At 39.2% G+C, this 26154-nt stretch overlaps 1 protein-coding gene across 3 annotated transcripts in view; it reads right to left on the bottom strand.

Moving 5' to 3' along the window:
* RNF38 (ring finger protein 38) overlaps nucleotides 1-26154 on the bottom strand; it is a 115154-nt gene that overhangs the window by 75259 nt on the left and 13741 nt on the right. For all 3 annotated transcript variants that reach the window (XM_070431191.1, XM_070431193.1, XM_070431194.1), the window contains exon 2: nucleotides 3121-3191. The gene's annotated coding sequence lies outside the window, so the exon portion shown is untranslated. The remainder of the gene's footprint in view (nucleotides 1-3120; nucleotides 3192-26154) is intronic.

Raw genomic sequence — 26154 nt, 5'->3', positions numbered from 1 at the left:
TCCTTGTGATGGTATTTCAATGCACTGTAATCATTAACCAGTCTTTTATTATTAAACTTAAATGGTCAATTGATACCAGCACAATAGGCTACAAGCCAATGTACATCAGCAGAGAAACTTAAGTTGGAAAACAGGCCAAGCCATAAAATTTGGGGACTTGCCACCACTTCCAAGGCTGTAGAAGAAAGACCCAAAAAATGGACTGGCCATTTTTCTCCTTGCCTGACTCCTGGTTCCACCCCCAATCACACATGGATTAGTTAAAATTGAGTCAACTTTTAAGAAAAATCACTTTTATTCCCAAATCTGAGAAATGAGCCATGCCTGAAAGTTAAGTGAGGACAATAAGCAAAGCATCAATATGTGTTTTGACAATGTGTTCAGAATAGCTAAGGAATTATTTTACCTGACTTGTATTGGGATAGAAGATCTGGTCTAGCCCCACTGTTGGGTGACTCCTGAAGAAGTCATTTCTCCCACAGAGTTGGACTAACTGTGCTCTATAAACCCTTTAATTCTGAGAGGGAGAGAGGGAGGGAACAAGAGAGGGAAGAAGGGAGAAGGGAGGAGATAGGGGTACAAAGGAAGATAAGAGGAGAGAGAGAAAACGCACACATCCAAGCCATATATATATCAGGCAGCAGATTCATTTTTGTTTTTGCAAATCCAATACCCATTTGTTATACAAAGAAATGTCATAAGCCTTTTTAACATGCTACCTACCACTCTACTACCCAGAATGATGCCTAAGATCCTATTCAAAGCAATTGACCATCCAACTCCTGGTAGTCTTTTTTTTTTTTTTTAATATATTTTTATTAATTTCAGAGAGGAAGGGAGAGGGAGAGAGAAATAGAAACATCAACGATGAGAGAGAATCATTGATTGGCTGCCTCCCGCACGCCCCCTACCGGGGATTGAGCCACAACCTAGGCATGTGCCCTTGACCAGAATCGAACCCAGGACCTTTGAGTCGGCAGGCCGACGTTCTATCCACTGAACCAAATCAGCAAGGGCAACTCCTGGTAGTCTTCATCCCACTTATTCTGCTCTACATTTTCTTTAATCCACTGTGTTCATTGTTACATACTATATAATTTATCTATTACATTTGTTTTATTGTCTGCCTCCCCCCAGTTAAGACTGTACAGTCATGAAAAAAACAGGAATCTTTGTTTAGTATCATGATGCGTTACGTAAGTGCCAATCAATACATATTATTTACTGACTGAATCAGTTGAAAAAATTATAAATAGTCACGAGATCCTAATCCATTGTCCCCATTTCCCAAGTACACACATGGTAGGCAAGAAAGAGAGGAGAGCATCTCTGAAAGTTCTTTGATCTACTGATTAAGTGACAAAATCCCTTAAACTTCTCTTCCCCTTCCCCAGGTATTTCAGGAAAAATCCCATTTTTAAAAGCACAAAATCAGCCTGGCTGGTGTAGCTCAATGATTGAACACTGGCCCATTAATCAAGAGGTCACTGGTTCGATTCCAGATCAGGGCACATGCCCAGATTCTGGGCCTGATCCACAGCAGGTGGCATGATGGAGGCATCAATCTCAGTGATGATTCCATCTCTCCATCCTTCTTCCTTCCTCTCTCTCTACCTAAAGTGATTTTGCCTTTTCTCTCTATCATCACTTTTATTTTCAAATGCTTATTTCTAAAATTGTGGTATACGGAAGTTTATGGAGCCAACTCTACAGTCTAGAACAGCGGTTCTCAACCTGTGGGTCGCGACCCCTTTGGGGGTCGAACGACCCTTTCACAGGGGTCGCCTAAGACCATCGGAAAACACATATATAATTACATATTGCTTTTGTGATTAATCACTATGCTTTAATTATGTTCAATTTGTAACAATTAAAATACATCCTGCATATCAGATATTTACATTACGATTCATAACAGTAGCAAAATTACAGTTATGAAGTAGCAACAAAAATAATTTTATGGTTGGGGGTCACCACAATATGAGGAACTGTATTAAAGGGTCTCGGCATTAGGAAGGTTGAGAACCACTGATCTAGAAGGTTCTTTCAGTGGCTTGCTTGTAAAAGAAGATAAAAGTTAAACCCATGGCTCTGGATTACTGTAGTAATAAAGGAGATTCTGGAATGTTAAAAACATGCCACTCTCTTTGTAAACAGAATCAAATGTCTGAGCAAAGCTCACAAAGACAGAGAGATCAACACAGAACAAAGAAAGCTATTTGGAAAATCCCAGTGATCAACTAACTTTGTGTTTGAGCTCCAACAGGATGAGGGAGGAGGATCTTGATTAAAACAGCAGAGAAGAAGATCACCTGGATTGGTATGCCTGGAGAAGCTATAGAGAGTGATACACACTGCATACAAGACACAGGAAACTGGAGAGAAGCCATTAGAAACTGATGATGGAAAAGACTGAGTTTAGGCCCATCAAACATCAGCAGCCAGATGTTCCAAACACAAAGCCCACATTAGCATCCACTGCAAGAGTTAGGCCATCAAGAGTGCTGATGAGTATTGGAAAGCCCCCAAAAGATCAAGTTTCTTAGAGATAAAAAGAACAGAAGCAAAACACCAAAATGAAACAAAACCACCAGGTATTTTTGTTTGTTTTTGCATGAATCAGATAGGTTCCATTCTCAATCCTCAACATTTAAGTTGGGCTTGGGAAACAGAAAAAAACAAAACAAAACAAAACAAAAATACCCACAAACAAAGTAAGTATGAGAAGAAATTATAATCTAACACAATCAACTACAAAAATGAACCTAATTGGAATGTCTAAGATATTTCAAATTGGAAACAGACACAAATTGCTGAGAAAGTTATCAGCTCTGGAGCACTTGTTCATGTATTAAAATAATCCATTCAGGCTGTGCAAGAAAAGAGGAAGCATGGTGACAGGGAGAGAGAGATGGGTAAGGATATGGAGGGCTTGCCAAGAATCCAGCTGACAGTTTTATCCTCAAGTTTTCTGGAGCAGTTTAATTATCAGACACACAAACCAGCAAGGCCCTCTGCATTTCAAAACTCCACCGGCCTATGTCCAGCGTTAATCATGTGGATCCAGCATATAAGGGCAGCATGCAGTTTCACCATGATAAACATCAACATGGACCTCACCTTGTCACTGTCATCATGACAAATGTGGTCGTGATGGATGGACTGGCACTGAAAAGAAGCACCAACACTACCTACAAGAGAAAGGGAGGAAAAGTTAACATGGATAATTTCTAACATTTAAATTGCTTTCCCAAGTAAAAGTGCTTTTAAATCCATTATCCCATCTAATCCTCAACAACACTAGGATAAGGATTATTAGTGTAGTTTAACTCAGCACAACAAAACTTGGAGAGGCTGATTGCACAAAGTAGCAGTCAGTGAAGTGGCAGGTCTAAGACTAAAACCCTGTTATTCAAACTCCTAATTCACCACTTTCTACTATACTGAGGGGTTAGCTTTCAAAGTAAGTCCACCTAAGGCAAACTTCTTTTTAGGAAAAAAAGTATACTCCTTTCAGACTATACATACTTAGAAAAAGAAAAAAACTGACCCTAAAAATTCTCAGCATATAAATAATACAATACACAATCAAATGATTTTAAATAGATTTTACTACTTTAAAAATATATATTATTTATATGCCCAACCATTTCATTTGAAGAACCATCTCTTAATAATAACTGCTCTATGATAACAGTTACATTTCTAACCAATAGGAAAACAAATGATTATTTGAGAAATGATTGGAACTGATTAGTCATTTGAAAAAAGTTTTGGCTCCTACCTCATAGCATATAGAAAAATGGTAGGTCAAAGATCTACTGTCTTACTGACAAGTTACAGTTTCTAATGTGTAATTATTTAGATGAACCTTAGGACACCCCACTGCCATGCCTATGGACATTACAGTGACAAATACCATATTTTATAAAATATATGATGCCATCAATTCAGATGTCCAATTATTCCATATGCCATTGAGAAAGAATACTGCCAACTAAACTTTGACACATTTCCTAATACTGAAAATGTTTATTTCATACTTATTGAAATTACTATTTTAGACTTGCTTAAAGGTTGATTTCTATTATATATTACTCATGTATTCATAAAAAAGAAAATAAGAAAATAATTAAATTGGCAATAGCAGAAAATATGAGAAAATTATTTTTTAAACTTCAAAGGATAAAAACTCCTTACTATACATAGGCTTACCAGTTAATTTCTTCAAGTGTACAGATACTATAATCCCAGTGACAGTGACTGTTCCTAACCTACCCAGTATAAGGTGTTGTCTCCCAACTCACTTTGCATGACATTGATTATAAAATATTAAAAGGATTAAAATAAGAAAACAAATTCATCTCAAACAAAGGAATAAGAATACTATATAAAATTGTAGCATAAAGTATCTATCTAGCAAAAATGACAGCATATGTAATAAAGTGTCACCATAATCTACTCATATTTACCTAAGAAAAGCCTGATCCCTTAACCTCAATAAAAGAAAATTTATCAACAAAGTATTAGGGGAAAAAAACCACACAATTTTTAAAAGTTTGTTCACATCAAAAGAAGCTGGAAAAAACATTTAACATTTATTATCAATTTCTATTTTTCAGAAATAACCTTATTAATAAGTGTTGCCACTGGATAACAATTCTGGGAAGGATGGGGTGGGGAGGAGGTACAGTTGCCAAAAACATACAATATGGATAAGAGTTCCCTCCGGTACTGGAATCAGTTAACATCATATAACATATTCCAAAACATGATTTAGAAAAAAGGTTATGTAATAATGTACTCAAATATTGAAATATTTTGGGATACCAGAAGGACAAATCAAATCACAGCATAAACTATTATGTCAAAAATATGGTCGATGTGTTTCAAGGAGATAGTAAAAATTATACTTTCAGTCTCCTATTAATCTAGTATTATGTAATACTGAAGTTATACTGGTAAAAAGAACCCTAAGAATTGATGATTGTAAGTATGCATTAGATACCTACCAAGAGGTATCAAAACAGACATTATTTTATTCTTACACAAAATCCTTGGATTTAACATATTATGTTACGTGTACTTCTAGTGGACACAGTTTAAGAAAGATGAAATAGTGTTGGAAACAGTTTACATAATACCACCTAATGACTGTGGGGGAGAATTACTTGGGACCATCGCCAAAAACTTAAGACTCCATGAAAGCTGTAAAAATGATAATTACATTATTTAGCAATTTAGAAACTTCTGAGACTATTAAAAATAAATGAAAAGACATCCACATTTTTTTAAAAAGCAACAACAAAAGAACCTAGACACTGACCTTACACCTTTCACAAGAATTAATTCAAAATAGATCATAGACCTGTGGCCCAGTGATTGAGTGTCAACCTATGAACCAGGAGGTCACAGTTTGATTCCTGGTCAGAGCACATATCCAGTTGCTGGCTCGACCCCCAGTGCAGGAGGCAGTGAATCAATGATTCTCCAGTGCAGGAGGCAGTGAATCAATGATTCTCTCTCATCATTGATGTTTTTCTCTCTCCCTTCTTCTCTCTGAAATCAATAAAAATCTACTGATCACAGGCCTAAATGTAAAACACAAAACTGCAAAACTTTTGGAAGATACCACAGAAGAAATCTAAATGACCTTGGGCTTGATAGTGAGTTTTTATTTATTTATTTAATATATATTTTTTATTGATTTCAGAGAGGAAGGGAAATAGAGAGATAGAAACATCAATGATGAGAGAGAATCACTGATTGGCTGCCTCCTGCAAGTCCCCCACTGGGGGGGATCAAGCCCACAACCCAGGCATGTGCCCTTAGTCCTCAGGCCAATGCTCTATCCACTGAGCCCAACTGGCGAAGGTGACAATGAGTTTTTAAATGCAACATAAAAAGCATAATCCATAAAAGAAAAAAAAAATGATAAAATGGACTCCATTAAAATTTAAAACTTCTGCTCTGTGAAAGACACTGTTAAGAGGACGAAAAGACAAAGCTACAGACCAACTGAAAATATTTGCAAAATGCGTATCTCATAAAGGAAAGACTGGTATCCGAAAGTCTTTAAAGAACTCTTAATACTCAACAGTAAACCCTGACCAGTGTGGCTCAGTTGGTTGGAGCATCATCCTGTACACCAGTAGTAGTTCAATTCCTGGTCAGGGCATATGCCTGGGTTGCAGGTTTGATCCAGATCCATGTTTCAAAATCTCTCTCTCTCTCTCTCTCTCTCAAATCAATAAGAAAACTATTAAAAAAAATTTTTTAAAGCCTCAACAGTAGAAAAAATTCAACCCAATGTAAAAATGAGCAAGGTCTCTCTTTGACCTTTTGCCCTGAATATCAATCTTTTGCCACTAAGGGAAAGGCCCTTTGCTAGAAACAACGCAGAAGCATCCTAGAAGTGAATGAATGCACACAAGCACCAGCCTCTCTCTCCAGCAGTCCCTGCCCCATAAGACAAAGGGTATAGACAGAGAGCTCAAACTGAACTTCTGAAGAATGAAACACAGATTTTAGGCAGCTTTGGATAAGCTAATCAGAGAATGAAGTACCCAGCCACAAAAGAAGAAACTTTCTATACTAGAACAAAGGGGCCAATTTCTGAAACTTGACAGCAGCCAAACATATTACATTAAATGACAGTGTTTACAGGTATTCAGCTTTTTTTAAAAAAATGCATTTTATAAAGTTATTATTCCTGCTCAAAACCTAATTTGGCACTCTATTCAAGGCATAAAGTTCATGTCTGAATCCTCTCCCATGATGAATGCTGACTGGCAGGTGCCAGAGGACAAAAGTGGCAGTATGCTTCCATGCAGACAAGGACTGCACTTCCACTTGATGACCCGCTCAATGGTTTGTTCATACCAGTATTACAGTTCTCACGTTCTTAACCTGGGACCCAAGATTTACATAGGAATAAAACTGTATCTTTCTTTTCATTAACTTGAAACTAAAATGTAAAAATTCACTGTTATGAATATAGCAACAAACCACATTAGTATTGACAGTGACTGTGGCTTTGTCACTAATAAAAAAGTATACAGTAGGTCCTCGGGTTACGTCGGAGATCCATTCCTATGGTGCAACATAACGCTATTTTTGCCGGAAGTCGAACCCACCTACATAAGCACCTACATCGCTCACATGGAGCACATACACAGCAGTAATGAAGTGAAACAGTAAAAAAAAATTTTAAAGAAAGATAACAATTCATGACCTTTACTTGTGGTAAATAAATAATAAAAAACATAAAGCACATATGTACATACGTCGAAAAGTTGGAACTTTTTTAAAAAAATAAATGGGAGATGGCGACGTAACCACGAAACGATGTACGTTGAGTCCAACGTAACCCGAGGACTGTCTGTATATTTTCATATAATATAGTTGCTGTAGGCATAATGAAATATCATTTATACTTATCACTACTATGAATTTACAATAACTATTGAACCCACTGTTAAAATGTTTTATTTAATGCATTAATAAAGATGCAAATATATTTTATCACAAATTAGCTTTTAATAGTTTGATAACTACATTCCAATATAATTGGTTTCCTTCGTAATCTCATGTATTTTATTTTATGCAATTAATTAAAAGTGTTCTCCTCCAAAGGGGTCTATAAACTTCATCTGTGTACTAAAGGAGTCCCCGATATACATTAAAAAATGGTTATACTTGAGGAAGCAGAAGATGCTGGGACCAAAAAAAGAAACTAGATCAGCAGTACTGTAAGGACAAAGAGAGAATATCCTGGGAAGAGTCAGAAAAATGTGTGGAATTGAGGGAAGAGAATAGAAGTGAGGACTAAAGTCAGGGAATAGAGCCCAAAGTTTAAAACTAGGGAACATAAAGAGATCACGATTGAAACAGAGCAACTGCAGAGAGTATCAGTGACTGATTTTGGTCCAGGGGGCAAAGTAGTGATGTAAAGCAGAGACGCTATTTGTCATGTTCCCAGAGACAATTACACTGCAAAATACAATAGTCAGTCCTGAATTTGAGATAAGGAAATGGTCTGGAAACAATTGTTTCTTTGTATTAAAATAAAAATGAAATATAAAAACTGACTGTTTATTAAGTGTAAATACACATCAAATTAGACTAAGTTCTTGTGATTGAATCTGGCTAGAAATTTTGACTCCACAGTCTCATCACTGTGACTAAACAGCATGATTTAGACACTCTTCCTCCGTGCTGAGAGAGCCCTCTGCATAGCACACCACATCACACAATGCTTTGCTGCTTCTAGACCAAGAGCTACTTCAAAGCAGAAGCCACGACTTACATGGTGAATTCTTTTTACTTAAATACATGGAAAAGGGTGATTCTTCATTGCAATACTGAAGCCTACATAAGCTCAACAGCTCTGGTTGGCAGTGCTGGCAGGATCCCTTAAACTCATCAAGTCTATCTCTACCAGGTTACATTGAGCATACAACTGAGGTCCACTGAGAGGAAGTGACTTGCCCTGGGACATACAGAAACGTAATGGCAGAGCATGGGCAGAATAGGTCCTAAGGCCAAAGTCAGTGATCTACGACCCCCAAACCATCTCCCTGCCAACTACTAGATTTGTGTTCATTGTAATAAACCATATCAAAGTATTATGCAAGTGCAAATGCAAATTGAAATGACCAAATACAACAAAACCTTTCAAAGCAGACTTCTCAGAAGAATTGGATATTCTAGTTGATTGAGTTTTCTGGTCTTTAATAACTGTACCTCACAATCATCAAGTAAAAGAACAAGAGAGAGAGAAAAAAGCAAAATGAATTTTATTCCTGTCCCTAGACATATGCAGAGAGCCATTTTCTTTTTTGACACATCTGTGCTATTAAGTAGCCATAGTAAAGTACAACATGCACAGCCCTACCACTGACTGACTAGCTGTGTGGCAGTGTTCAAACCAATCTCTCTGGAACTCAGTTTCCGTATCTTTAAAATGAAAGACTAAATAATATAAGATCACTTCCAGCTCTGAACTCAGAGCATCTAGAACACTACACGTTTTCTTATAATTTGCAATGTTCCCTAGAAAGTGCCTACATCTCCGCTCCCCCTCAAAGAAGTTCTGAGTATATGATTATCTCAGATTGAAAAAGATCTGAACGATAAACCAGTTATGTAACATCCACTGATACCTGGATCTTTTCTATAACTGATGAATAATGGCTTTTTGGTGTCTAAAGGAACTGTTCCAAGATTTGCCATAGTTTAAAACATGTAGGGGCCCTACAATTGGGTGGAAGCAGTGGAGTTTACTAAACTAGATGGAAGAAGCTTTCTACACCCTTACAAGGAGTTCCAATTTAATATTTTATTTACCAATAGAGGCCCGGTGCACACATTCGTGCACAGGTGGGGTCCCTCTGGGTGGCTTGCAGGGATTGGGCTGAAACCCGTAGTCCAACGCCACTGGCAGCACCTAGCTGCCGCTCCCGCTCATCCTGGCCCCACTGTGCCTGCCTCGGACTTGTGCCCAGTAAGTCCCGATCAGGAGAGGCTCGTGCTGCCACAGCAGTGCTCACCAGCCATGAGCCCTGCGTCTGTCGCCCTCCCAAGAGGAGTGGCCTGTGGGATTGGGCTGAAACCGGCTCTCCAACATCCCCGAGGGGTCCCGGATTGCGAGAGGGTGCAGGCCCGGCTGAGGGACCCTACTGGTGCACAATCTGGCTGGAGAGGGACTGTGGGAGAGCTCCAGGGCGTGTCTGGCCCATCTCCCTCAGTATCGATTGGATGGAACCCAGAAGCAAGCTAACCTACGGGTCGGAGCATCTGCCCCCTGGTGGTCAGTGCATGTCATAGTGAGCAGTTGAGCAGCCTTAGCATATCATTAGCATATTACACTTTGATTGGTTGTTCGGTTGTTCTGCCGTTCAGTCTACTTGCATATTACCCTTTTATTATATAGGACTAGTGGCCCAGCACGCAATATCGTGTGCAGTAGGCTGCCCACCATTTCCGCGGGAGCTGATGGGAGGGAGCTGCGCTGCTTCCACAGGAGCTGTGCCGCTTCCGCAGGAGGTGGGAATGAGCCACTGGCGCCTGTGGGAGCCAGGAGCGAGCCGCGCCGCTTCCGCGGGAGCCACGAGGGACCCATATCAATTCAGCAGGAGCCAGCGGATGCCGCAGTGCACCAGCGGGAGCTGGCGGGAAGGAACCATGCAGCTTCCACAGAAGCCACGCCACTTCTGCGGGAGGCAGGAGAGAGCTGAGCTGCCTGCGCCCGCATGAGCCAGAAGGGAGCCGCACCACTTCCACAGGAGCTGGAAGGGAGCCGCCTGCACCTGTGGGAGCCGGGAGGGACCTACGCTGATTCCGTGGGAGGGAGCTGCGCCGCTTCTGTGGGATGTGGAAGGGAGCCGTGTCACTTCCGCAGGAGGCGGGAGGAAGCTGTGCAGCTTGGGGAGGTAGGAGGGAGCCACTGCCGCTGCCCGTGATGGGGGGGGGGGGGGGGTGGCAGGGACCTAGCGGTGCTCCATGCGTGCACAGCCTCGGTTGTTACTGTGACACTGTAACGGACAATTTGCATATTACCTCTTTATATATATATATAGTTTTGCTGTTCAAAGTAATTTTGGAAGCTCACTGACTTAAAGGCTGATCTAGGTCTTTCTCTCCCCCAAAAAGATAGTATGAAAATAAATAGTTCTTTTTATAAGAACCATACTACTGAATCTCCTCATGTATTTATATGCTATCATATACTGTTATGAGGTTGTCTTTTTTTTGGTATTTGTTTATTGTGGTAAAATATACAGCACATAAAATTTACCATTTTATCATTTTTAAGTGTATAATTCAGTGACATCAATTATATTCACAATGTTGTACAACCATTACTACTATCTATATTCTAAAACTTTATCATTACCCCAAACAGAGACCCTGTAACTATTAAGCAATAACTCCCCATTTCCATTCCTTTATTTTTTTAAAAACCTTTACTGTTCAAAGTATTACATATGTTCACCTTTTCCCCCCATTGGCCTCTTCTAGCCTGTTCCACTCCCTCCCCAGGCCTTCATCACCCTATAGTTTGTGTCCCTGGGTTATGCATATATGCATACAAGTTCTTTGGTTGATTTCTTCCCACTCACCCACCCGCCCCTGCCTTCCCTCTGTGATCAGATCCATTCCTTTATTTTTAATTACAGTCTCAAAGGACTTAATAACTTTCAAACTATGACATGCTGCCACCAGGTGGCAAGACAGTGTCATGGCTGCCCAAAAATAGGAATTGTTTTTAAAAATAATCCAAGGTAGGTATGGGGGGAATTGTTTCAAAAATAATCCAAGGTATGCCCGGCAGATGTGGCATCAACCCAGGAACCAGGAAATCGCAGTTCGATTCCCAGTTGGGGCACATGCCCAGGTTGCGGGCTCAATCCCTAGTAGGGGGTGTGAGGCAGTCAATCAATGATGTTTCTCTCTCACCGATGTTTCTATCTCTCTATCCCTCTCCCTTCCTCTCACTCTCTAAAATCAATTTTTATTTATTTCTTATTTTTATTTTTAAAATATATTTTATTGATTTTTTTACAGAGAGGAAGGGAGAGGGATAGAGAGTTAGAAACATCGATGGGAGAGAAATATCGATCAGCTGCCTCCTGCACACCTCCCACTGGGGATGTGCCTGCAACAAAGGTTCATGCCCTTGACCGGAATCGAACCTGGGACCTTTCAGTCCGCTGGCCGACACTCTTATCCACTGAGCCAAACCGGTTAGGGCTAAAATCAATTTTAAAAAATCCAAGGTAGTTATGGGGAAAATAAGTGAAAATGTAGATGAAATGAAACTGTCATAATTTGGTAATTGTTGAACCTGGGTGATGGGTACATGGGAGTTCATTAGTCTAGTTTTTCTACATTTGTATATGTTTGAACTTTTCCAGAACAAGTATTAAAATTTCGCCTACAATGTTATAAACACTGTGTATAGATTTCATATTTTTAAACCCCAGAAAACATTGGCCACATCAGTACTGCACAAATACTGTATTTCTCAAGGTATTTTTAAAATGTGAGAAAACACTTTATGCATAATAAAAGTATCAATTATACATTAATTTTAAATCCTATAACTAGATAGCAGAGTTCCAAGATTACATATTTATACTAGTTAACAAAAACTCTGTGTTGTATCCAAGTAAACCTCATTCATTACAAATACGGAAAATCAAATTTATCAGTATTCAACCCTCATATGTATGCAGAAATAAATTCATAGAGTAACTGCAATGCAGTATTGTACTTTATCTCAATTAAGCTTTTGTTTCTGCCAGGTGGTATGTCTCAGTGGTTGAGCATCATCCCATGCACCAAGTCACTGCTTCAATTCCAGGTTGTGGGCTTGATTCCCAGTAGGGTGTGTGCAGGAGGCAGCCAATGAATGATTCTCTCTTATCATGAATGTTTCTATCTCTCCCTCTCCCTCTCCTTCTTCCCTTCTCTCTGAAATCAATAAAAATATATTTTATAAAATAAAGAAAAAAAAGATTTTGTTTCTTTAATAATAAGTACAATTATACAAAGGACTCAACTCTCAACTATCTCCAATACAAGGAAGCTAAGGAGCAAATCAGTTTACAACTGCACTTGTTTTCCTTAATCTTTTTTTTCCTTTCATAAATTGCCATTTGACCAGATCACAGAAAACTTAGGACACTAATTTTTAATTTTTCTAGCATCAGTAGGAAAAAACTCCACCTGGATGACATTTCTCCCTCTCCCGCCACCCCCCCCCTCACCCCCCCCACCCCCCCCCCCGCCGCTTTCTTGAAAGAAAGAACCAAGAAACAAAGTCTGGAGATGCTCTATACAAGTGGTGATGGGCTACTAAAGAGGGGTGGGGTAGAGAGGAGTCACAATAATAGCAGTATTTTGAGTGAACTCCAACTCTTAATTCTAACACTTTGAACAAAAGAGAGACAGCCACCCTTTTTCATTATGGCTACAAAAGAATGGAAACCTCACTCAATTTATCAGTTACGACAGGGCAAGCTGAGCAAGAGGCTATTATTTTAAGCTGATGCAAGAGGCCACACATGGTCTGTTGGGAGCACCCATCCCAAGCACAGAATGAAGATGCATATGTGAAGATGGCCCACAGTTGCAGGTGGTTCTTAGGTCTTGGGCTTTTCCTGATTCTAAAGCAGGGGTCCTCAAACTTTTTAAACAGGGGGCCAGTTCACTGTCCCTCAGACCGTTGGAGGGCCTTCCAGGATCCATAAACTAGCAAAAACCATCCCTGAAATTACTTTATCTCAATTAGTACTACCATCTCTTAGGGTTAAATTTATTAACCTGTGTTAAGTTATTAACTCTTTTTACTTGTCCAAAAGAAAACCTCTCTGTCAAACATCAGTGATGGGGAATTGCCCTCATTTTGGTACTTTGAGGATAAATCCATTATCATGGCTTTATAAGCTTTGTTCACAAAGTTTTATAAGCTTTGATCACAGAGCTTTTTTTAGCGTTTTCCAAAAAAGGAAGAATTCCTTTATATTTCACACACCGGATGCATGAGAGAGAGAGAGAGTGTGCGTTGTGTGTGTACACATACTCCATCATATACAGACCACATAACACATTAACTAAAAATACTGTGTGTTGCTTACACAGAAATCCTCCTTTCCTTCTACTACCACTAAATACTGTTCACTTTAGAGGTTTGTGGATTTTGGAAATTTTTACGTTCATATTCATCTTCTACTACCATGTGCAATGCTAAGAATGAATTTTAACGGTTTTCCAAAAGGAAAAATGGAGGAAGGAATATTTACTCAGGAAATCTGTAAACACAAGATTCTTCACAGTGATTGGTAACATCAGCACAAATGCTCTTTTTACACCTATGTATTTTTAGGCTATTGATATCCAACACTTTAGGGTAAAATTTTGAACTTAACACAATTTTTTAAAAAGCCATTTATTTTATTTTTTAGATATTAAAAGGCAGAGTATTAATATCTACTAAAAACTATACTCAGGGCCAAAATCAGTGCTTCCAATTAGAGATCACAAATGTAATTTAAAATAATTTTTTTTTCGCCCTAACCGGTTTGGCTCAGTGGATAGAGCGTCAGCCTGAGGACTCAAGGGTCCCGGGTTCGATTCCAGTCAAGGGCATGTGCCTTGGTTGCGGGCACATCCCCAGTGGGGAGTGTGCAGGAGGCAGCTGATTGATGTTTCTCTCTCACTGATGTTTCTAACTCTCTAATCCCTCTCCCTTCCTCCCTGTAAAAAAAATAATAAAAATGACAGCTTAGCTATTTAAAAAAATAATAATAATAATAATATTTTTTCTTGTGGTTTCTTAAAATCATGATCAACTGACTATAAGATGTTATTGAAGATTAAAAGCAGTGATGGCCAATAAATATACTGGAATTCCAATTCTCCCATTTATAGGCACAGCATAATTGTTTGATATAAACACAGAGTTAATTATCCACACACTTTCTTTGCAACCCAATGTCTAGCAAACAAAAAAGGTAGTAGGGTATTAAAAATTGTTTTCAATTTGCAAAACTGATGGTTTACTTCCCTAGGAGTAAGTGACCATAAGAGGAAGAAACTAATCTAATCCAAATTTAGCAACTAAATAAGAAATTCAGAGGCAGGTATAAAAAGAACTTTCATCTAAATTGGTTTAGTGAAGCTATTATATACACATACATATTGGAATAAATGGAGTGACAATAGAGTATGTGTGTGTGCAAGTGCCTGCAGCATACCACCCCACTCCCCACCCCAGAACTGGGTTGATCCAGAGAGTGAAGTACTGGTAAATCAAAACACAGTGGTAGGAAACAGGCTTTTCCTAGGCCCAGGAAACTTACTGGGCTTAATCAGTTACATGAGCACATATAAAGAAGCAAAGAGCCACCCTGACCGGTTTGGCTCAGTGGATAGAGCATCGGCCTGCAGACTGAAAGGTCCCAGGTTCGATTCTGGTCAAGGGCATGTACCTTGGTTGCGGGCACATCCCCAGTGGGAGGTGTGCAGGAGGCAGCTGATCGATGTTTCTCTTTCATCAATGTTTCTAACTCTATCCCTCTCCCTTCCTCTCTGTAAAAAATCAATAAATTAAAAAAAAAAAAAAGAAGCAAAGAGCCACCTATAGATGGCAATCAGCAATGAGAAAGTTTCTGAGCCCAAACTTTATTCATGTCTAGCTCTACCCAGAAAAGAGACAGTTGAGGGGGGGGGGGGGGGGGGGGGAGAGGAGAGAATACAAACAAATAGTCTGGATACTAGAAGCATTTACTGCTGAGAGGAAGAGATTTTCCATCAAGCTCACCCCCTGCCATCACTTAGATCTCGGGTGGGGAATGTCTGGCCCACGGGCCACATAAGGCCCATGAAATCATTTGGTCTGGCCCTGCCAAGGATTAGGGGTGAGTTAATTAAATGTTTGACCAAATATAGCAGGCTAATTTTTAAGTTGATAATTTTGTATGGCCTGCAAATGATGTTATAAATATCCAAATGGCCCTTAGCAGAAAAAAAGATTCCCCACCCCTTGCTTAGATGAAATTGTCAGATGAGCTACTATTTGTGCTCAAATTCCATTCCATGCCTATGTACTGGGAGCTACTAAGTACCAGGCACTATATAAGCGCCAGGTAAATCATGATGATGAACACAGGAAACACATTATTGCCTAATGCTGCTTACAGTCACGAAGACAATTTGACAGGAAGACCCCAGGCCCTTTCATTTCCTCTGTTCTTACCAATGCCAATCCCTTTGTTGGAAGGAGGTACGTGGATAACATCAACATTAGATAACATCAACGTTATATGAGGCAAGATGGCCAAGTAAGAGAGAGGTCTTGGTGTGTCCTGTACATAATGTTCAGTTTTGAAGAATATGATGATTAAAAACTATCTTACTGAATGGAACCAGGAACAAGTCAACTTCAGCTTGAACATAAGCTGTCAAAGATCTTCCCAGTTTGGGGCAAACGGAAGGATATCAGAATAGAAAGGGATAAAAAGAAGAAGAGAAAGAGAATGAGCTTCTGGGAACACACCCAAGACAAAGTGAAAAGTCATTTGCAGCCTCATCTGAACGCACTTTCTTTGTGATCAGTTACAACCAAGACCACATTTTTCTGGCAAAGAATAGACTCATCTGTCTTTCTAAACCTAGAGGGACAAGAGTCTGGGCCACATATGTAAATCCATGAATGAGTAATTGTGACTCGTGGTAAGTACTACAAAGGAAAAAACAGGGTGAGAGAGCAATGGGAGAGCAGAGATTGAACTTCCTTTAGCCAGGGTAGCCTCAGAGAAAAGTTGAGAGCTAATGGATAAGAAGGAGCTGAGTGAGCACTCAACGGGCATTGAGTAGCCTATGCAGTGAAAACAGCTCAAGAGAGGGAAAGGAAAAACCAGGTAAGTTCAAGTGCAACAGAAAGCCAATTAATAGTTTTAAGCAGCCATATGACTCATTCTTTTAAAAGCTCTCACTGCTGTGCAGAGAAAACTGGAGGGAAGCCAGAGAAGTGTGAGGACCAGTTGAAAGGACAGAGTAGTAGTTTAGGGGGATAGATGAGATGGCTCCAATGGAATAAAATAGAATGGAAGAATACAAGACACATTTTGGAGCTGAGTTGAAAAGGACTTGGTGAAGGATGTGGGGGAGAAGGGTATGGGAGAAAAACACAGGTGCAAAAAAAAAAAAAAATGACTCCCAGAAACTGGATTAAGCAATGGGATGTCATTATCTGCTGGGAAAAATTAGGGGGAGAGAGTGAACGGGACACAGTTATCCCCAGTTTTGGCTGGATAAACATTTTCATTTTTGACATGTAAATATGAGCTCCCTGTAAAATATGAAATTGGGAATTCTCAGCATATAAATGATATTTAAAATCCTTGGGAACAAATGATCACAAAAGAGACAGGGTACAGGACCAAGCCCTGAGCAACTCAAACCTGTAGTGATTTGGGGTATGGGGCTAATAAACAAAAAATACACATTAAAGTGAGAGGAAAACCACGATTATGAGATTACAAAAGCCAAGAGATAGGGATTCAAGAAAGAGAATTCTGGCAAGACACAGCAGTGAGATGTGGTCTGAGTATCCCTTGGTTTGGTAATTCACTGTCATTGATGATCTTGGCAAGAGCAGTCTCAGGAAGTCAAAAGATTCAAGTTGATGAGAACTGATGGGGGGCTGACTGTACACTAAGCAGCCTGTTTCTATCTTGGCTTTTGACCTGTTTCTCCTCACCTCATCTCCTCCTCTACCAGAACAACTTCGTAAACCACTTTTCTTATTTCAATCCTTATCCCCCTACAGCCACAGTGATCCTGCTGTGGGAATGGTTATCATGACTCCTCTACTCAGTGATCTCATCTCAAAAGTAAAAAAGAAAGTGTTTATAATGGCCTAGAAGTTCACCATCCTACTTCCTACCACTATACTCTCTAGCTACTCCAGATTCCCTCCAGTTCCCTGAATACAGTAAGCACACTTCTGCCCAGGCTTCTGCACTTGCATAATCCTTCAAGTCTCAGCTCAATTATCACCACAGCAAAGAGGTCTTCTTTGACCAATGGCTTTATTTATTTTAAATATATTTTTATTGATTTCAGAGAGGAAGGGAGAGGGAGAGATAGAAACATCAACGATGAGAGATCGGCTGCCTCCTGCACACCCCCTACTGGGGATCGGGCTGCAACCCAGGCATGTGCCCTTCAGTCCTCAGGCCGATGCTCTATCCACTGAGCCAAACCAGCTAGGGCTGACCAATGGTTTTAAATCAGTGGTTCTCAACCTTCCTAATGCCTCGACCCTTTAATTCAGTTCCTCATGTTGTGGTGACCCCCAACCATAAAATTATTTTCGTTGCTACTTCATAACTGTAATTTTGCTACTGTTATGAATCGTCATGTAAATATCTGATATGCAGGATGTATTTTCATTGTTACAAATTGAACATAATTAAAGCATAGTGATTAATCACAAAAACAATATGTAATTATATATGTTTTCTGCTGGTCTTAGGCGACCTCTGTGAAAGGATCATGCAACCTAGGTACATGCCCTTGATCAGAACTGAACCTGGCCCCCCTGCGAGTTTGTGTCTCTGCTCCGGCCCCAGCAGCCCAGCGCCATGACCGCAGGGCTGGGGCTGGCCCCACTGCTGGTTGTTCTCTCCAGCTCCGAAGCCGGGCACGGGCCGCCCTGTCTGTTGTTCTCTCAGGCTCTGAGCCCGCGCCAGGTCCCTCCTCCTGAGCTGGTCGTGACCATTACAGCACCCTGGCCTAATTTGCATATTACCTTTTTATATGTATAGATTATATATTAATTACTGCCTATCTCACATCACCAGAATGTAAGCTTCATAAGAACAGAGGTTTTATCTGTTTTGTTACTACTGTATACCCAGTAAGCCTGTTACACAGTAGACACTCATATTTATTTGAGGCATGTAAGTCATTAAAAAGGCCATTTCACATTATAAATTATTAAGCTGGTACTTTCATTTTGGATACAAGTCTTCTGTTTTTTAGATAGTGAAAGTCTGATCCCCCATAGTTATACAAAAAAAGCCCTGTTTCTGAGCCCATGAAATTGGATTAATCACCCCTAGGCCTTGGAAAACTCCCAATAATATCATCTCGTCAGTCATCCCCTATAGACTCCTCAAGGAGTATTTCTGCTGTTTTCAATATAAACTGTTTGACTTTTGGGTAAAGCAAAGTACACTGAACAAAAATTATTATAATAACTCAGAGAAGGAGTTGTGGAGGGAACAGTGATACATGTGAAGATCTGTACCTATTATATTTGAACAAAAGCAAGTAGGTAAATTGTTCTGGAATTAAGTGCTTCTCCCAAGTGATGGAACCATGCTCTTCAGTCTGACCATCTGGTATTCCTATTCATCTCTCTGATCACCAAGAAACAGACTACATCATTTTTCCCTGCAGACTCCCTACCTCAGGCTAGTCTCTCTGGAAAGGTAACTGACAGAAAATACTACCTCGAAATTCCTGATGAGTTAAAAGCAAACAAAGCTCTGGATTATGTCAATAAAATGCAAACCTTAATCATACCTTTGAAATGTTTGAGTCAGGTTTATCAGTCACATAGATCATCTACTCTTACACTCCTGTAATAGTGAAATGCTCAGTCTCTCTGATTCCATCTATTTCAAGCCTGTTTTTTCCCTCTGGCCTTCAGGCTAAAAATAGCTTCTGCTTTAGATATGCTAATATTAGAGGAATTCTGCTTGGGCTAGAGCAGTGGTTCTCAACCTTCCTAATGCCGCGACCCTTTAATACAGTTCCTCATGTTGTGGTGACCCCCAACCATAAAATTATTTTTTTAAAATATATTTTTATTGATTTCAGAGAAGAAGGGAGAGGGAGAGAGAGATAGAAACATCAATGATGAGAGAGAATCACTGATCGGCTGCCTCCTGCACGCCCCCCACTGGGGATCGAGCCCGCAACGTGGGCATATGCCCTGACCGGGAATTGAACTGGTGACCCCTAGGTTCCTGGGTCGACGCTCAACTGCTGAGCTACACCCAGCTGGGCCATAAAATTATTTTCATTGCTACTTCATATCTGTAATTTTGCTACTGTTAGGAATCGTCATGTAAATATCTGATATGCAGGATGTATTTTCATTGTTACAAATTGAACATAATTAAAGCATAGTGATTAATCACAAAGATAATATGTAATTATATATGTGTTTTCCGATGGTCTTAGGCAACCCCTGTGAAAGGGTCGTTTGACCCCCAAAGGGGTCGCGACCCACAGGTTGATAACCGCTGGGCTAGAGTTTTTACAAAAGCAGCTCCTCCCATTTTCCCTACCCTTGACATAAAAGAAGCCTGAATTCTGAACTTTCTTAAGATGGATATGAGGAACTACTAGGGCTCCTATCTTCTGGTTTAGTGCCTTCTCAATCATACCCTGATGTTCTGAGTTTTGGCCTTTCAAAGCCTCAGACATACAGACTTTGGACCAGTAATACTCCTATACAGAATCTGTAAAACATGTCCTGGAAAGCGCAATGCTCACCCAATAAATTGATTTACATTTATTGTACTAGTATAACTGAAAACGGAAGACAACAGCAAAACAATTAGAAATACAAATAAATCTACATAACTCTTTTTTTTTTTAATATATTTTATTGATTCTCTACAGAGAGGAAGGAAGAGAGACAGAGAGCTAGAAACATCGATGAGAGAGAAACATCGATCAGCCGCCTCCTGCACACCCCACACTGGGGATGTGCCCGCAACCAAGGCACATGCCCCCGACCGGAACCGAACCCGGGACCCTTCAGTCCGCAGGCCGACGCTCTATCCACCGAGCCAAACCGGTCCCGGCAATCTACATAACTCTTATAAATCTGGCTACATAACTGCATGACATTAAAAAAAATCATCCTCAAAACAAAATATGTAATCTATGAAAATAACATAAATAGCCCTGACCAGTGTGGCTCAATGCTTGTAGTGTTGGCCTGAGGACCGCAGGGTCTTGGGTTTGATTCCTGGTCAAGGGCATGTACCTGGGTTGCAGGTTTGATCCTTCTCCCCTCTCATACATGCCATTGGGGCATGTATGAGAGGCAACTGATCGCTGTGTGTCTCACACATCAATGTTTCTCCCTCCCTCCCTCCCTCTCTCCCTCCTCCCCTCCCTCCCTCCCTTCCTTCCACTTTCTCTAAGAATCAATGGAAAAAGTATCCTTGAGTGAGGATTAACAACAACAAAAAATTAATAATAACATAAGTAAATAAAACTCCAGATTATATTTACAAAGAAAAAAATTAATGAATAAATATAGATGTACTCAAATGTATGCCTAAAAATTATGAGGACACAAAAGATACTATTTAGTTCTGCTTCTAACAATTAGAGAAACTTTAAGTCTCTTTAAAATCTACAAGGACCAATAATACAAGAAAAGATGTTCAATATCATTAGCCTTTAGGGAAATGCACATCAAAACCACAATGAACTATCAATGCACCCCAAGTAGAATGGCTATAATAAAAAAGATAGGTAACAACAATTATTAATGAGAATGTGAAGAAATTAGGAGTGTCTTATATTGCTGGTGGAAATGGAAAATAAAATAGTACAACCACCTTAGAAAACAGTTTAGCAATTCCTCAATAATGTCACGTGTGTGTGTGTGTGTGTGTGTGTGTGTCTAAGAGAAATGTAAACATAAGTCCATGCAAAATCGAATACACAAATGCTCATATTATTATTCATAATAGTCTAATAGTGGGTGCATCCATTAATTGATGGATGGATAAATAAAATGTGATATATCCATACAATAAATATTATTTGACCATAAAAATGAATGAATACTAATATGTGTTATAATATAGATGAACCTGGTAACATTGCGCTAAGTAAAAGAAGCCAGTCATAAAAGACTGTATATTATACGATTCTACTTATATAAACGGTCCAGGATAGGTAAAGCTGTAGTGACAGAAATTAAATCATTGTTGCCTAGAGCTGAGATGGGAGAAAATGAGTGACTTCCAATGGGTACAGGGTTTCTTTTCGGGTGATGAAAAGATTCTGGAATTAGACAGTTGTGATGGTTGCACAACTGTGAATATACCAAAATACTTAAAGTCATTGAACTGCATACTTTATACGAGTGAATTGTATAAAATGTGAGTTATATCTCAATAAAGTTGTTAAATTTTTAAAAAGAATGGGGTAGGGATCACAATGAGAGGCTTCTGAGGTACTTGTAATATTATATTTCTTAATTGAACTGTTGGTTACATTATATGTTTCCATTGTGATGATTTCCTGAGCTGCAAACTTCAAGATGTGCATGATTCTATATGTATATCATATCTCAAATAAAGATTTTTAAAAAGAATAACTATGAATACTGACTTGGAAAGAGATCTAAGACATAAAGTGGAAAAATGCAAGTTTGAAAACAATATAGTATAGTATGAGCCCACTTTTTATAAATTTATACACATATGTATGTAAATGTATAGTAAAAAGCACACACCCACATGAGCATACAGACCAACCTGTTCTCACTGATCTCTTAAGAATTCAAATAAAGGGACTTTTATTTTCTGTAATGTTTGAATTTTTGCAATGTATATTTTTGTCATGACTATATACAAGTTTTTAGATTTAAGGTATACAGAAAGGATTTAATAAAGATGAGAAAAGAAATTCCTGAAACAGTATACAAAAATAGAGAAATAATAAATCCAAGAATAAGAGACAATCTTTTTTTTTAAATTATAGTAACAAAAAAAAATTCTACTAACCATCATTTGATTGCTTACTATGTAGTATGCACATACATCAGCTTATTTCATTTTACCTATTTTACAGATGAATAGGCAGAAACAGAATTTAATAAAATTAAAAAAAAATATACAGCGCTGGCCACAGCATGGCTCAGTTGGTTGAGTGTTTGTCCTGTGCACCATTCGATTCTAGGTCAGGGCACACGCCCAGGTTGTGGTTCAAATCCCTGGTCAGGGTGCATGCGGGAGGCAGCAGATCGATGTTTCTGTTTCTCTTCACTCTCTCTCTCTCTCTCTCTCTCTCTTTCCCCCTCCTTCCCTCCCTTATCTAAAAGACATGTTTTTTAAAACTACATATGATTAAGAAAGATGATAAAGTTATACTTATAGATAGAATTTTAAAAAGTAAAATAATACAAATGAACTCATACATTTTTTAAAGTTGGAAAAGGATTAATTTTCTAAAAAAAAGAAAATCGAATTCACCAAAATTGTCTCCTCCCTCCCACCCTGACAGAATAAGAATAAGAATAAGAATAAGAATAAGAATAAGAATAAGAAAGAAGAAAGAAGAAGAAGAAAGAAAAAGAAGGAGGAGGAGGAGACGACGAAGACGACTAAATGGAACAAACTAAAAAACAAAATAATAATGGTTACTGTCCCTCCTTCCAAAAAAATTATTTTTCCATGATACCAAGATCCTGTTATCAAGAATGGCAAAATAAAGTAAAATTACAGGTCTTCTCTCTTGTGAATATATAATAAAGCCCTAAATATTAACAAATCAATCCAGCTATGAGGTTTCTTCCAGAAATTTAGGGATAATTCCATACTGAAAATTAATGAACATAATTCAGCACATAAACAGGTCAAAACAAATCTCTAAAGGTAGGTAACTGTTTAAAGGCATTTGACAAACTTATCCTTTCTAAGGAAATGCTTAATAAATAAAAATACTTCTTTAACTTACGTTTCAGACCCACAGTCAACCCCACAAATAGTGAAGTGCACCTGAGGCAGCCTCCTTAGACTAAAGTTGAGTACATGACATTTTTTCTGAGTGTTATTGTCTAGCCAATGAAATAAAAAATTAATAAGAGAGGAAAATACTGAAAAGGAGTCTAAATTATCAAAATTTGTCAATAATGAAGTTGTCCAATTGGAATACCCACACAAAAAAACTATGAAAAATTATTTAAATTACAAAGCTCAGGAAATCATCAGGTTTGTAAATAAGTATATAAAAATCAACAGTTTTTCCTAACATGGCAAAACTCAAAAAGTATAACAAAAAAAGAATACCATTGTCAAAAGCAACAAGAATGTAAAATACTATTGAACTGACAAATGTGAATTAAACCACAAAACTTCACTAAGGCAAATACTATGGTACATAACAAGAGTTAAGTAGAAAGAAATCAGGTTGACACATGAAAAGACTCAGTGAGAAGAGATCAACTTAATAAATCTAATGCATTTCCAATCAGTGTATCAATGGGATTTTTTTGTAATCCTGACCAAAACCTTTTAAATATTTTAGAAAGAAAATAGTATGTAATAAAAGCCAAGTCTTTTTCAAAATAAGCATTTATCTGTATAAAACTACAAGTAAAACATGTAATGTTGGTGCCAAAATACAGACAGACCAATAGAACAGAAGAGGGTATAGAAACAGATCTAAGTACTAAATGGGAATTCAGTGTATGATTTAAAATGTCATGTTAAATATATAAAGAATTGTTTAAATTGTGGTAAGTCCATATCAAATAAAATGGAATACCACACAGCTATTAAGAATGAGGCAGGCCCAGCCGACAAGGCTCAGTGTGATTAGTCGGGGGACCCCAACATTGCCCCACGATCACCCTGCAGAGGGAGGCTCAGGCCACCCTCTGTGCGGCGATTGATTGCGGAGCCCAGGCCGGATGGGCAGGGCCTCCTTCTGCTGGGTGATCTATCGCCTCAAAGAGGGAGGCCCAGGCTACCCAGCTGGCGGTGCTGCGGCAGGTGGGCAGGGCCTCCCTCTGTGGAGGATCAATCTGGGGGCCCTGCAATCGATCCCCCCACAGAGGGAGGCCCAGGCCAGCCAAGCAATTGCACCCCACACCTGTCCCCCAAAGAGGGAGGTGACCAGTGGCGGGGGAGTGAGGGGGAAGGGGCACAATATCGCACAAATGGCAAGCAGTGGCAGCGGCAGGGGTGGAGCCAGCTGCCGGGGAAGGAAAGCCCCCATAGGCCCTGATCGCCAGCTAGGTCTAGGGACTCTACCCAAGGGGTCCTGGATTGCGAGAGGGCACAAGACGGGCTGCATGTATTTCGTGCACCAGGCCTCTAGTTAGAATATAATCTGAAGGGAAGTTATTTATAAAAGAAATAATTACAAATTTGAGAAGTGAGGTCTACAAGATACTGCAGAGCATGGAAGAGAAACTAGGATTAGCAACAGCAGAACAACTATCACTCTGGCCCCCAAAAAGACAGAAGACAAAGATTACCAGAACCCAGGTAATAGAATCGCAGGCTCCCGAGGGGAGGGGTGATAATGATTCTGGTCTTATTCTCCTCCTTCCCTTCACTCTCCTCTTAATGCTGAACACAAGAAGTCAGAGGACCTGGGAGCACTTTGCCTGGGGCAGAAAGCCAGGTAGAAAGGGGTGGAGGATACACCTGGAGAAGTACGTGGAAGATAACTGGCACAGATTTTATACCTTTTTATAAATTTAATTACATAAAAACAAGTACAATCTCTGCATTAAAAATGAAAACTTTACATAGAAAACTAAAATCTCACCCTCTATAATCCTGGTTCTTTTTCCAGAAGTAATAATCTTTATTATCATTTTGGTGGGGTTTGGCATTAATATTCTTCTAGACAGAGACACATACTCACCAAAACAAAACACATAGAATTGTTTTACCAATATGAAGTACTATTTGCTTAACAGGAACAGCATTAATTACTCTATTCCTTTCTGCAAACGTTCTTTCACCATTTGCAGCTGTTATAAAATAATGCTTAAGAAGCCAAAATCGATGGTTTGATTCTCCTCAGGATTATTTTATACTGTATCCCAGTGGCTCTCAAAATATGCCCCCCCCCCCCAGTGTATTAGCATCACCTAGGAATTTGTTTAAAATACAAAATATCAGGCCCCACCCCAGTTAAGTGAATCAAAAGCTCAGAAAGTGAGGCCCTGTAATCTTCCTTTTAACCAGCCCTGAGACCTATTATGTGTGCCACTACTCCACCAACACCAGTGCAGTGCCCCTACTAGAAATCTGCATTTTAATAAGAACCCCAGGTGACGCATATGTAAATTAAAGTGTGAGCAGCAATGGTCAACCTCAGAGCCATAAACCTAACCCCAATCCATATTACCCACACCCATCCACACACAGTATCTATGCGTGGTTTCTGGGGCTGGGAAGAGAGGAGGCCAGCAGAAAGACCAGTGGTTTTTAGTCTCTTTGAATTTGAATCTATTACTCCTGTAGGAAAGATCAGCACTGCATGCCCTCGTTGGGCAGAACATGTTACTAGTGTCATCTTTTGTGCCTGACAGATAACACATAACTACCATTAAACCACCCTGGAAATTTACTGCTCTTAGATGTCAATATTATATCATAAGTTCTCATTTTTCTTTTAAAATAAGTAAATTTCAATTTTAACCCCAGGTATAATAAAATTACATACAACTAGCTAATTTTTGTTTGTATAGCTAATATTGTAGAGGGGACCCATCATTTATTTACTTATTTATTTTCATTTAACTTATTGGGGTGACACCCTATATAATAAAAACCCAATATGCAAATTGTCCCCTCGGGCAGT

Source organism: Myotis yumanensis, unplaced genomic scaffold (assembly GCF_028538775.1).
Source record: "Myotis yumanensis isolate MYYU_CA2020_CCGP unplaced genomic scaffold, mMyoYum1.0.hap1 SCAF_12, whole genome shotgun sequence".
Taxonomy (NCBI): Eukaryota; Metazoa; Chordata; class Mammalia; order Chiroptera; family Vespertilionidae; genus Myotis; species Myotis yumanensis.
This window is presented reverse-complemented; position numbering and strand designations above follow the sequence as displayed.